The sequence below is a fragment of the Sinohyriopsis cumingii genome, chromosome 6 (genome assembly GCF_028554795.1).
Source record: "Sinohyriopsis cumingii isolate HCF-2022 chromosome 6, ASM2855479v2, whole genome shotgun sequence".
In the NCBI taxonomy this organism is placed as follows: Eukaryota; Metazoa; Mollusca; class Bivalvia; order Unionida; family Unionidae; genus Sinohyriopsis; species Sinohyriopsis cumingii.
In genome coordinates, this window is record NC_142966.1 from 127,349,692 (window position 1) to 127,362,474 (window position 12,783).

At 35.8% G+C, this 12,783-nt stretch overlaps 1 protein-coding gene across 3 annotated transcripts in view; it reads left to right on the top strand.

The window, feature by feature from the left end:
- The first annotated feature begins 700 nt into the window (after positions 1 to 700).
- The window catches only part of LOC149797918 (BTB/POZ domain-containing protein 17-like), a 54,045-nt gene continuing 41,962 nt past the window's right edge, over positions 701 to 12,783 (top strand). Inside the window, exon 1 of one of the 3 annotated variants that reach the window (XM_089962963.1) lies at positions 701 to 771. The gene's annotated coding sequence lies outside the window, so the exon portion shown is untranslated. The remainder of the gene's footprint in view (positions 772 to 12,783) is intronic. The other 2 variants (XM_089962964.1, XM_089962962.1) reach the window with 2 other exon arrangements.

Here is a 12,783-nt window from a genome sequence, read left to right on the forward strand (position 1 = left end):
ACACTCTTTGGTTATGTATTCTAAACGTCTCTGTCAAAAATTTTGATGCACGATTTAAAATGAAAATTTGTATATAAACAATTTATAACAAAATAAATGAGAGAAGTATGGTGCATAGCCATTAAATGAGGAAATTGTTTAATAATATTATAAAATTAAAGAGATTTGATGCATAAAAGCTAGTTTCCGTAGGTTATTGGAAATAGGGACATCAACCAATACTATTTATCACTGATGGTAACAATGTCCGTATGTGTGTTTGCATTTTATTTTTTTTTTTCGCTTCTTGGTACTTTTTTGAGAGCTTTGGTGCTAACATGTGTAATATTGGGGTGTTCTTGGGGAGTCTTGGGGTGTCTTGGGGTATTCTGGAGTGTTTTGGGGTGTTTAGAGAGACCGGTTTGTAACATCACTGAGCATGACGCTAAACTTACAAGTCATTTAAATTATGAACAGACGGATTTTTCCTTAAAGAAGTGTGTCAACTTTGCATAATCATTATTTAATTTAAAAAATGCATTGGATTTATATAACAGCGGTATTTTGTATTTATTGATAAATCTAAATCCCAAATAATACTAAAAACACCGATCGTGATTCTACACACCTATTCGCCGCGACTACTGTATCTTGTAATGTGTAATGCGTGAGTGATAAGGAAAAACTAATGGAAACTTCTACAGTTATCACTTACTCTGAACTGGAATCTACCATGTCGAGGGGAGCGAATGCAAGAAATAACAAAGACGGTGTTAGGAATCAGCTGATCAGGTATGAAATGAGCAGCGTCATCGAACAGCTAATACAGTTTCAAACAATTTATTTATTATGGGAGATTTAAGGTAATGCTTATTGTAAATGACATCTGTTTTGTATGAACTAAGTCAAATGACTGTATAGGGGCCTTTAACAAGTATATGGTATACAGTTTGTAAACAAAGCCTTTGTGTCGAGTATAAACCGCTGTTATTGTTGTTTTGCTTTTTTTCTTCGTCATATTTTTATGTCCCTTGATTAAGTTGATAGATGAATCAGACATTTGTTTTGTATTGTCCGTTTTTGGAGTTGTCTGTAAACAGATTTAATTTTTAAAAAATTCTTCTACCAGTAATGTGTACTTCTGCCTCGCTCAGTAACCATTTACATGTTATATTTTGGAATATCGTACATCCCTTCACTCGTGTCCATTACTGGGGCCATGGTGTCAGAACTATTAAAACTGGAACACGTTTTGTTTAAACTTTAAAGGTGTTTCATTACTTTTATTTCCATTACCCCTTAGTCAATTTACTTAGTGTTTGGAACTTAACCATCACATAGGGCCTACAGCCGTTTTGTCACAACTCTGCTCCCAGGTTTTGTCATGTGGTCAAGTGTGTGTTTGTGTGTGATTTTTAATGTAGCAGTCCTAACACTAACCTCTTAGTGCTGAGCATCAAGCAAGGCAGCTGTTGGTACCAGTGTTTTAAGTCTTTAATATGACTTAGTCGGAGTTTGAACCTGTGACCTGCATCCAGGGCAGACACGTTAACCACCTAGGCCACTGGAGCGGTCCATTTGGTCAAGAATTACATATTGGAACACATTTGGTTAAAAATGTATCATCTCTTGTATTTCTGTAACCCCTTACTCAATTTACTTTGTATTTGGGGGAACCATACTAGCTCACTTGGTAGTTTAAGAGTCCCAGGTTCAATACCTGCCCAAGCCAGCTTATGTTGGCTGTCTCAGTGCGACCTTTGGAATGGCACTTTAATCTTAACTCCCATATCTTCTGCATTATATTGCGAGTGATGTGTTAGAACTGTCATTACCTCTCTCTCCCATCCAATCATAGTTGGAATATATTTTCATCACAAAAAGTGACCAGTCCAGTGGAATAGTGGTTAGAGCATCCGTCTCAAATCTGGGAGGTTATGGGTTTGAACCCTGGCTGAGTCATACCAAAGAATTATTAAAATGGCACTAACAGCTGCCTCATTAGGCACTTGGCAGTAAGAGGTGAGTGTTATGACTGGTTGGCCTGGAGTCAGGATGATGTGACTTGGTGGGACATTATGCTACATGTCTGTGGCATGATGCCTCAGTGCTAGACATCACTATAAACTGCAACACTGTAGACATTGTTGTGATATGACTGAAAAAGTGTTAAAGCTACATTAAAAATCCAAATCACACACACTCATCACATAAAATTCTCTTTCAGTACCACTCCATTTATGAGTTGGGTCAGTTGGATCACATGTCATAATAAGGAACAAGTTATATCCAAATAACCACTTAACCAATTCACTTTATGTTTGAAATACAGTGCCATCCCATAATCCTCTTCCATCAGTAACACCATCCCATAAACCTCTTCCATCAGTAACACCATCCCATAAACCTCTTCCATCAGTAACACTGCCCATCATGGGATCAAGATTTATATTGGGGGCACATTTTGTTTAAGAATTTTTGTCTTCAGTTATGTTGCTACAACCTGTTCATTTCATGTTTGGAATACATGTATAATAATATCACACACTGATCATGACCTTATGGATTTTAGCAATCCTACCACTAGCTCAAGTCCTATGGGTGGGACTTTGGAGTGAATATGTCCATGCAGCTCAAGTCCCCTGGGTGGGACTATGTAGTGAATATGTACATGTAGCTGGAGTGCCTTACTGGGACACTGGGGTGAACATGTCCATGCAGCTCAAGTCCCCTTAGTGGGACTATGGAGTGAATATGTTGAATACATGCAGTTTAAGTGCCCAAGACCACTCTGATGGCCTTGTAATTAGAGCATCTGCCTCAGATGCAGGAGGTTGTGTGTTTGAACCCTGGTTGAGCCATACCAAAAACTTATTGGGGCCCCAAGTGGCCGAGTGGTCTAAAGCGCTCTCCGTTACGGATCACTGCCATCTCACCTCTGTCTGCGCCGGTTCGAGTCTCGGATTCAGCCAATGTGGGTATGTGAGAAAGCTTGCCAGTAGCTTCTCGTGGGTCGGTGGTTCTTTCCGGGTCTTCCCGGCTTCTTCCTCCACCATTAATACTGGCCGCCATGTATAGCCTATCGTGTGCTGAAAAATGGCGTTAAACCCCACAACAACAACAACAACCAAAAACTTATTAAAATTGGTACTAACAGTTACCTCGCTTGGCACTCAACATTAAGAGTTTAGTGTTAGGACTGGTTGGCCTGGTGTCAGGATAATGTGACTGGGTGGGACATCATGCTCCAGTGCTTGAACTACTCTAAACTGCTACGCTGCAGACATTATAGTGATATCACTGCAAAATTGTTAAAGCTACGTTAACAGTCTAAATCACACACACTGAAGTGTCCTTGGTGGGACAATGGAGTGAATATGTACTTGCAACTCAAGTGCCCTTGGTGGGACTATGGAGTGAATATGTACTTGTAGCTCAAGTGCCCTTAGTGGGACTATGGAGTGAATATGTATATGCAGCTCAAGTGCCCTTGGTGGGACTATGGAGTGAATATGTACATGTAGCTCAAGTGCTCTTGGTGGGACTATGGAGTGAATATGTACATGTAGCTCAAGTGCTCTTGGTGGGACTATGGAATGAATATGTATATGCAGCTCAAGTGCCCTTGGTGGGACTATGGAATGAATATGTATATGCAGCTCAAGTGCCCTTAGTGGGACTATGGAATGAATATGTATATGCAGCTCAAGTGCCCTTGGTGGGACTATGGAATGAATATATATGCAGCTCAAGTACCCTTGGTGGGACTATGGAGTGAATATGTACATGTAGCTCAAGTGGCTTTGGTGGGACTATGGAGTGAATATGTACTTGCAGCTCAAGTGCCCTTGGTGGGACTATGGAATGAATATGTATATGCAGCTCAAGTGCCCTTGGTGGGACTATGGAGTGAATATGTACTTGCAGCTCAAGTCCATTTGGTGGGACTATGGAGTGAATATGTAGGATACCTTTGGTTTAAAGTTATTACAAATTTGGCATGGGTTAGATATAAAGCCTTGTCCAATTCATGGCGTCAAGAAGTAGGACACCTTTTTTTTTCTTTTTCCTTTAATGTTGAAATAATTTTTCACTCATTTTACTTTATATAGTTTGAAAATTATATGATCCCATAATTCCTTTTCTCTCAATACCTGTTGCCAAGGTTATTTTCTTGGATGGAGCAATGGGGTCAAAATGTAAGCCATCCTCTGATTATTATTATTATTAATAATATTATTATTATTATTAGTAGTAGTATTAATATTATTATTATTAGTATTAGTAATAGTATTAATATTATTATTATTAGTAGTAGTATTAATATTATTATTATAACTATTAGTATTAGTAGTAGTACTAACATTAATATTATTATTGCTATTGTTAGTAGTAGTAGTAGTATTAATATTATTATTAGTAGTAGTAGTAGTAGTAGTAATATTATTTTTATTAGTAGTAGTAGTATTAGTAGTAGTATTCATTTTATTATTATTATTATTATTATTATTATTAAATATCCAGTTGAATATGACATAAACACATTCTTACCTAACATATTGTGCCACTTTACTGTTAGGATTATTTGAGTCAAAATTTATGATACATTTTTGTTTCAGTTTTTGCCTCCATTTTACATCATATTTGGAATATATCACAATACCACAGACTATTCTTATTTCCTGTTGCTTTCCTGCACTTGGGTCATACCATTTGGTTGGGGTCATTTGGTGTAATATACTGTTTTGATACATCATCTTATCTTGTGTTTTTTAAACATGATTCTTTCATGCAATTATTTTAGCTGAATATATACAGTTCATGCTGATCAGCCATCTTGCAAATGAGGGTTTATTTTGTTTTCTGAGACCTTTTAGGTGAAACATGTTACTTCTAAGGGTTGGCAGTAGCTAACAAGGGCTATTGTTGTTTTTTTTTTTCTGGTGAGACATTTCCACCTTTCTCCTTGAGAGTTGATCACCAAATAGAAATCATGCAGTTAAAATTCCTGAAAATGTGATTCCTAGTGGATTCCATTCATGCATGCCTGCTAATGATGTTAATGGAACTTTTACACCATGTTTTGAGTTTCAGTAAAGTTTTATGGTGGTGAAATACACTTTTGTCTGGTTTAGGAGTTAATGTAGCATGTAAGTTTTTGTAATCAAAGATGAGTTCGAAAAGTTTGAACCAAATCTGATTCATGTGCCCTAGACCCCAAAAGGTACCCAGTCATGTACCATAGTCCCCAAGTATTACATCATGTACCCTAGTCCCCAAGTATTACCCAGTCATGTACCCTAGCACCTAAATGGTACCCAGTCAGTGATCCAGTCCCCAAAAGGTACCCAGTCATGTGCCCTGGTCCCCAAAAGGTACCCAGTATTATACCTTTGCACCCAAAAGGTACCCAGTCATGTACTTTTGTGCTCAAAAGGTATGCAGACCCAACTAATTTTAAATTCATATTCATGTACAGCAGATATGTTGACCTGTTTCATACCATTCCTTGTAGGGCTTGATAGTGTTTGTCGTTATGGGAACATACCCTTGTCAAAAGAGAAAGAAAAATCTCTCACCAATTCCCAAGGGTTTGGTTATAGTGAGATATTGATCGAAATTAATTATGAATAGGAACAGTTATTTTGCAGTAGGGGAAGGTGTGTGATAATAGGAACCTATAATTCTGGTAAAAGAAAGATGGTGTGCTAGCATGTTGCAAATCTAACTCAGCAACACTGACAGTGAAATCCAGGGGATATCATGCTATGCAATAAGTTTGTTTGAAATACAATAATGTGTGTCACTTAAGTCATGGATTATAACTTTTCCAGACCCTGTTTGAAATCAAATAATACATAGTTATTTATGTATTTATAATGGTACAAAAACAAAGATGACAGATCTGACAACTCCACAAAAATGGATAATTTAATTCAGCAAAAACTACATGGGTATCAAGCTGTTTACCAAACTGACTTGCAATTTAGCTGTTATAATACTGAAATAAATGCACCTATTCCTAATCAGTCAGATGCTTTGACTGACTCTAGTAAATGATAACATATTACATCGACAGTTAAAATTAGCTGAGATCCATCATAATCAAGCAGCCTGCAAAATTTGGATGAAATTCAGTCATTATTATGGGAGTTATTCTGCAAAATGGCTATTGGTGGAACTGATCAGGGGCCGTAACTCTGTTAAATATCAGGATGCTATTACAATCAAACTCAAGGTCAAGGTAACTATTAGGCTGCATGCCAAATTTAGTTCCAATGCATTAATAGCTTAGAGAGTTACTGGGTAGAAATGAATGGAATTGGATTAAACTTGATCCTGGTGGATCCAATGATCAGGGGCCATAACTCTGTTAAATAACAATACATGAAGCTGGTACAGTAGGCAAGGTCTAGTTAAGTATTAGGATGCATGCCAAATTTAGTTCCAATGCGTTAATACCTGAGAGAGTTATTAGGCAGAAATCAAGGAGGGGTGTAAGGATGAAAGAATGGACATCTGGAAAAAGCCAATTTACCACATAACATTTTCAGCAGGAAGCTGGAGAACAAAGTAAATCTGCAGCTGAAGATGGGTAAAATTACATGCATTTAGTTCCCAGCAGTCTTTCTCGAAACTTGGGCTTGAAGAAGTGTGTCTGTTATTTCATGCTAAAGCTATTGGAATAAAAGGTGACTTGATTGCCTGAGGATACATCAGGGTAGCCGAACCAGGCTGATCTGATGTCAGGATTTGAGCCTGCATGTTTTCAGTTAGAGTTTGATTATGCGCAGATTTTGTATGCAGCATACAGTGATAAACATACTGCAATATGTATAATGGTATACCGCATATATGATAGGGACCAACAATTTAATGTTCTAGGTTAGGTGCCTGAAATAGTTTTCTCAAGTTTCCATCTGTCAGTAGCTGAAAATTTCTGGCACTGATTTATTGCAAAATATCACTATATTATATCCATTATATTATTTAAGGACAAAATTTAATTATCTTGAGATAAAAGAAAATCTTAGCTCTCCTTTCTGAAAGATTAATGGTTGATACTTTAAAGTAGATAAATTTGTTATGTTAATGTTAATTGTTATACAGGTCTGTCGTAATCTAAAACTGTAATTGATGCAGGATCGTAAAGCATATTTTTGACAGAAAGACATTGAGCTTGTTGATAAATCGGACACTGAAGCCTACAATTTACTAGCTGCACTGTTGATATAATAGGCAGGGAAACTTTGAGTGGGATGCCAACACTTGGGCAAGATAATTAGAGAGGGTTGGTAAACATAAAACATTTACTTAACAAATGAGAAACTTTTTAATGGACTTGAGAAATTACGTAAAATTCAAACAGAAAAAAATCTGCACAACTACCAGTAAATGTCTTAGGACAAATTCGTAGTCTTGGAAAGGAATACATGTACTAATCACTGTAATATGCACTATTAAATAACTAACAAAAATGACACATTTTTTTCATCCAGAATGTTTCCAAAAGTTAGATTTGGCCTGAGTATCTTTCAGAACATCCCATTTGGCATCACATTGACATACCTCACCCATGTCAAAAATAAGTAATATTTGTAATATTCAAAATTAATTTGTGACATATACAGCTATCTTGTATAATATTTGTTTTGATTAATTTTGTAATGAAAAATGAAAACATGCTACTAATATCTTTAAATTCTTAATACAATTACCCTGCAATTTCCATGCATTCTATTCTGACAGAAACTACCAAAGTATATGTACTGTGATGATATGTACCAAAAAGAACAAAAAATAAACTGGTATACTGTTAACGCTGCGCACTTATACATTCAGCTGCGAGTCTGGCATGCGAATCACCATGCTAGTGATACTAGACTTCATGGCAGAGTGTAGAATTACTTTCAAATATTGATTATTCAGTGTATTGTATTGTATTAAACTGTATTAACATGGACCCAACAGTTAACAGTGTATACACATCTCCTTTGGCAGAATGTACTGATGGATCAAGGTCTATACAATTCATTTGAAAGCCGTTACAAAGTACAATGGAAAGAGTAAACCCAGATTTTCCAGTGTGATATATGATGGCAGATGTATGCTCTTTGGATGTTATGTTCTACATGTTAAATATGATGCTAACAATTCTGCATTCATTGTCTCTTTTTGTAACAGCTATTGGATAACACCATTCAACATGACTGAGCATATCTGATTACATATTGGATAGATTTTATGACTGTTTATATAATGCAATAAGAATGGCATGTAATTATGTATTTTGTTTATATGTAGCCATGTTTATAGATAAAATAAATATGCATCTCCAGGAAATAATCAGAAGTATTCCCACTTTCATATATGTGCATGTCATAGTTGTTGTTGTTGTTGTTGTGGGGTTTAACGCCATTTTTCAGCACGATAGGGCTATACATGGCGGCCAGTATTAATGGTGGAGGAAGAACCCGGAAAACCCCGGAAAGAACCACCGACCCACGAGAAGCTACTGGCAAGCTTTCTCGCATGCCCACATTGGCTGAATCTTAGACTCGAACCGCCGCAGACATAGGTGAGATGGCGGTGATCCGTAACGAAGAGCGCTTTAGACCACTCGGCCACTCGGGGCCCCGCATGTCATAGTGTTGGACAGTTGTTTGTATCAAAGGTGGTTGTGCAAGTGATGATATACAAGCAGTGTGTTACATAAGAGATCATGACAGAATGGTATAAAATTCAGACTTTGTCAGGAAACATTTACACTGTATATGGTTATACTATTAAACAGTAAGAACATTTTATATTTCTTAAGGTCATGCCTTAAAATACCTGTCCCAAATTTGGCTTGTTTTCTTCTGTTTCATCAACACCTGGAATTTTTTCTTTTTCTTGTTTTGTTTGTGGGGGTGGGGGATCATTATAAACTGCCAAACTGCAGACATCGTAGTGATATGACTGAAAAAATTTTAAAGCTACATTAAAAATCAAAATCACACACACATTTGTTTGGGGGGAGGGTGTCACTAGTTTTTAGCTCACCTGTCCATAGAGCCAGATGAGTTGATGTTTTGGCATTTTGTGTCCATCAACAATTGCTTGTTTAAAATTTGTCTAGAAAGATATGTAACCAATTGTAACCAGAATTTTTTTGCAGAGAACATCTTCATTAAACAAATGATGTTGACAGAATGTTAGATATGGCTACTGCTGCTAAAAATGATTTTTTGTTTCTTTTTAAATGACTTCAAAAAACCACTTAACAGAATTGGATCAAATTTTACAAAAAACATACTTTCAAGCTTATACAAATGATGCAGATCAGATTTCAATATGGCCACCCTTACCATAAAAACAACCTATAAATCAATTAAGCCATAATTCTTTAGTAATTTCTATTTTCAGCTTCTTATAAAAATCCACCAGACCAGTTTCAGCCAGACTTGGCATCCTAGTATATATGTTCAAGTTTGTACACATTATCCTGATCCAAAATTAGATATGCCCAACATTATCAAAGACAGAAAAATGTTCAAATGACTTTTCCAGAACCACTGAACTGAATTTAATCATATTTGACAGAAGGCATTTTGAGATGAAGTCCTTATGGATCTTTTCAAATTATGCCATTCTGCCATCGGGTATGTTTACCAGTTATTAAAACTAGAACACCTTTAAACAGCAACTTCTCCAAATACCAGTAAATACAATTTGACCAAATTTGACAGAAAACATCCTCATATAGACCCTGCCATCAAACATTGTTGATATTACTAAAAATAGAAAAACCTTATCAAGAGTCAAACGCCACGAAACAAAATTTGGCAGCCTCCTGGCATAGAGGCTTTCATATTTATGGAGCTGATGATGATCTGTGATCAAATATGGCCACAATTACAAAAATAGAAAAAACTTGTAATAAATATTTAACAGAAAGCTTCCTGGCCTGAAAACCTTTGAAACTTATACACAAGATAGCAATTTACCATCAAATATAGACTGCTTCTCAAAATCTTTTGACTAGAGTTTGGCAAAAATTGACAGAAGGTGTGGCTTGAAGTCCTTTGAATTTGTATAAATGAATGCTATACCACCATCCAATATGGCCACCAATAATCAAAACAAAATGCTTTTAAACAACTATTTAATAAAGTACTGTATGGAATTTGATCAAACTTGGTAAGAGCATCCTGGCATGATAACCCATTTGATTCTTAAAATTGATGTCAATCCACTGTTAGATGTGGCCATAATTACTATAAACTGAAAATCTTTCAAATGACTTTTTAAGATCCACTTTACAGAATTTGAACAAATTTGAAGCACCCTGTCATAGAGGCATTTCAAGTTTTATAAATGGTGCCAGTCTGGCATCAAATATGGCCACCAGCACTAAAAATAGAACAACCTTTCAATGACTTCTTCGCAAAAACTGCTCAATAGAATTTGACCAAAATTGGACTGAAAACATCCTGGAATAGAAGGCTTTCACTTTACAGAAATTATACCAATCAGCCATCATATATGGTCTCTGTTGCTTAAAAGAGAAGACAACCATTTACATGTCTCTTCCGATGAAATGTTCAGCAGAATTTGACAGAAAACTTTCTGGCATAGAAGGCTTTTAAGCATATATGTCTCTTCAGTCTGCCATCAGATAAGCTTGTTTTTACTAAAAATAGAAAACCTTTCTAATAGCTTTCCCAAAAGGATATGTTTCAGAGTTTGATCATGCTTGACTGGATTTGGGGTAACTTGATCAGATGCCAGACTTACACACATTGTGCTCTTCTGCTATCAAAAAGTCATGACTGCCATTTCTAAACTTCATAAAAGCAAACACTGAGCAGAATTTGACCAACTCAGATCATATTTTTTAATGAAGGCATCTGTCAGTATTGTACAAAGGATAATGATGTGTCCTCATATACGGATCAAAATACATGTAACAAGAAAAAAATAATAGGAAACCTTGAAACAAATGTTTTCTTTTCTTCCATAATAATGTTCAAGAAAAATTGTAGTTGGAAGTATCCTGCTAATTGACCCAGATTACTTTACCAACTGCTGATGCATTTGGCTTTTAGAGAGATGGGAGACATATGAGTGTTCTGAGAAGCCCACATTGGCCTCTTGTTGGAATCCTTTACATCAAAGAAGATTCATTTTCCATCTTGTCTGTGGCTCATTGAGTATAGGTTTTCATTGTTGGCAGACATACAGTTTAATGAGAACAAACATTAAATTCAACTAGAACAAGTACTTAATACAGAAACCACCATATATACTCACTTTTAAGTCTAGTTCAACTGCAAGTTGCACACACAGAGATCTGCCATCTCACAATGTACCAGTAGATCTGGGTCTATATCGTTGGTTCTGGAGTAATCAGTAAAACTAACAACAAAGACCCTGATCTGCAGGCACATTTTGTGACAACATATCAAGGTCTCTGTTGTTTGCTGTTAGACTTATACATGTGTATACATGGTGTAAGAAATGACTTGGTTTTATCCTTTGGGTGGGTGGGTAAGTGGGACTAATGAGAGGATTTTAATAACTGTTCTGTACTGAGCTGCATATCAAATTTGTTCATGACTGTTTAGGACTGAAGTTCAAGGCTAAATACTTTTTTTTTTAAAATTCCCATACTTCGAGCTATGAAACACCAGGACATATTTTTTTTAAATTATGCTTCTTTTGGGGCTGTGACCACAATAAATAAAATTACAGATGATTAATATGTACATGTATTTATTTTAAAAGATCACACCAGGCAGTTCACATAATTTGAAGTCATGTATATATGAAACAGCTTTGAGAGCAAAATAGAATTAATGAAGGCTCCCATAATCACCAATTAGATGGTCTCATAATTAGGTGTTGACTTTGTCATGGTCTGTTGATGACAGAAAATTCACCAGTTATGGGTCATTAACTTTTTCACTGAAAGGTAGTGTTCAATGTATATTTACATGTAAGCAATTTTGTATTTAACATATAAAAGATCTATATGATTCAGACTTAGTTGAACACACCTAGTTAAGAGTGAGTAAGCTGATTCATTTAAATACAGGTAAGGTTTAATATTTAATTGAGAAATATTATAATCGATACAGAAAGGATTAAGAATTTTGATGAGGCTTTTATTATGACACCTGTTACATGTCAATTTATCATAAATTTACATCAAGTATTTATGCTGATTGGATTTTTAGGAATATTGAGTACTGGTATGTAGTCCTTATTTTAAAGGACAAAATCATCTTTATAAATAACATTATAAAGCCAAAGTCAAAATGGTGTCACCAAATAGTGGATGATGAAATGTACATCTCCAGACATTGGCTGGTGAACTGGCAATTTTTTTTAAACACTGAACTGGGTTGTCATCATTTGTGGTGAAAGAGTAACCCTACTCAGTTGCCATCATTTTATATGACACCATCTGATTTATTTGATTGATTTTTATTAATATTTATAAAAAATGATCATATACATATCTACTGAATAACATTCCTTTTATCATCCTATCAATACTTGAATCTAATACAGGCTACAAAACAATAATTAGCTATAGACTGTAGTCTTTGAATTGATGCCAGTGCTTGCTTGTGTCACATATAATGGCTAAGCCAGGTAGCACTTGTTTGCACCATTCTGACTTTGGCTTTTAAGCTATAGCTATGAACTTTCTGAGCAGTAAGGTTTTGTGTCAGTGACTCTTTTTGATTCAGCACTATATTTGCATTCTTTTTAATGTGGTGTGAAATTCTAGACTTTGCATTGCCTCCAGTTCTG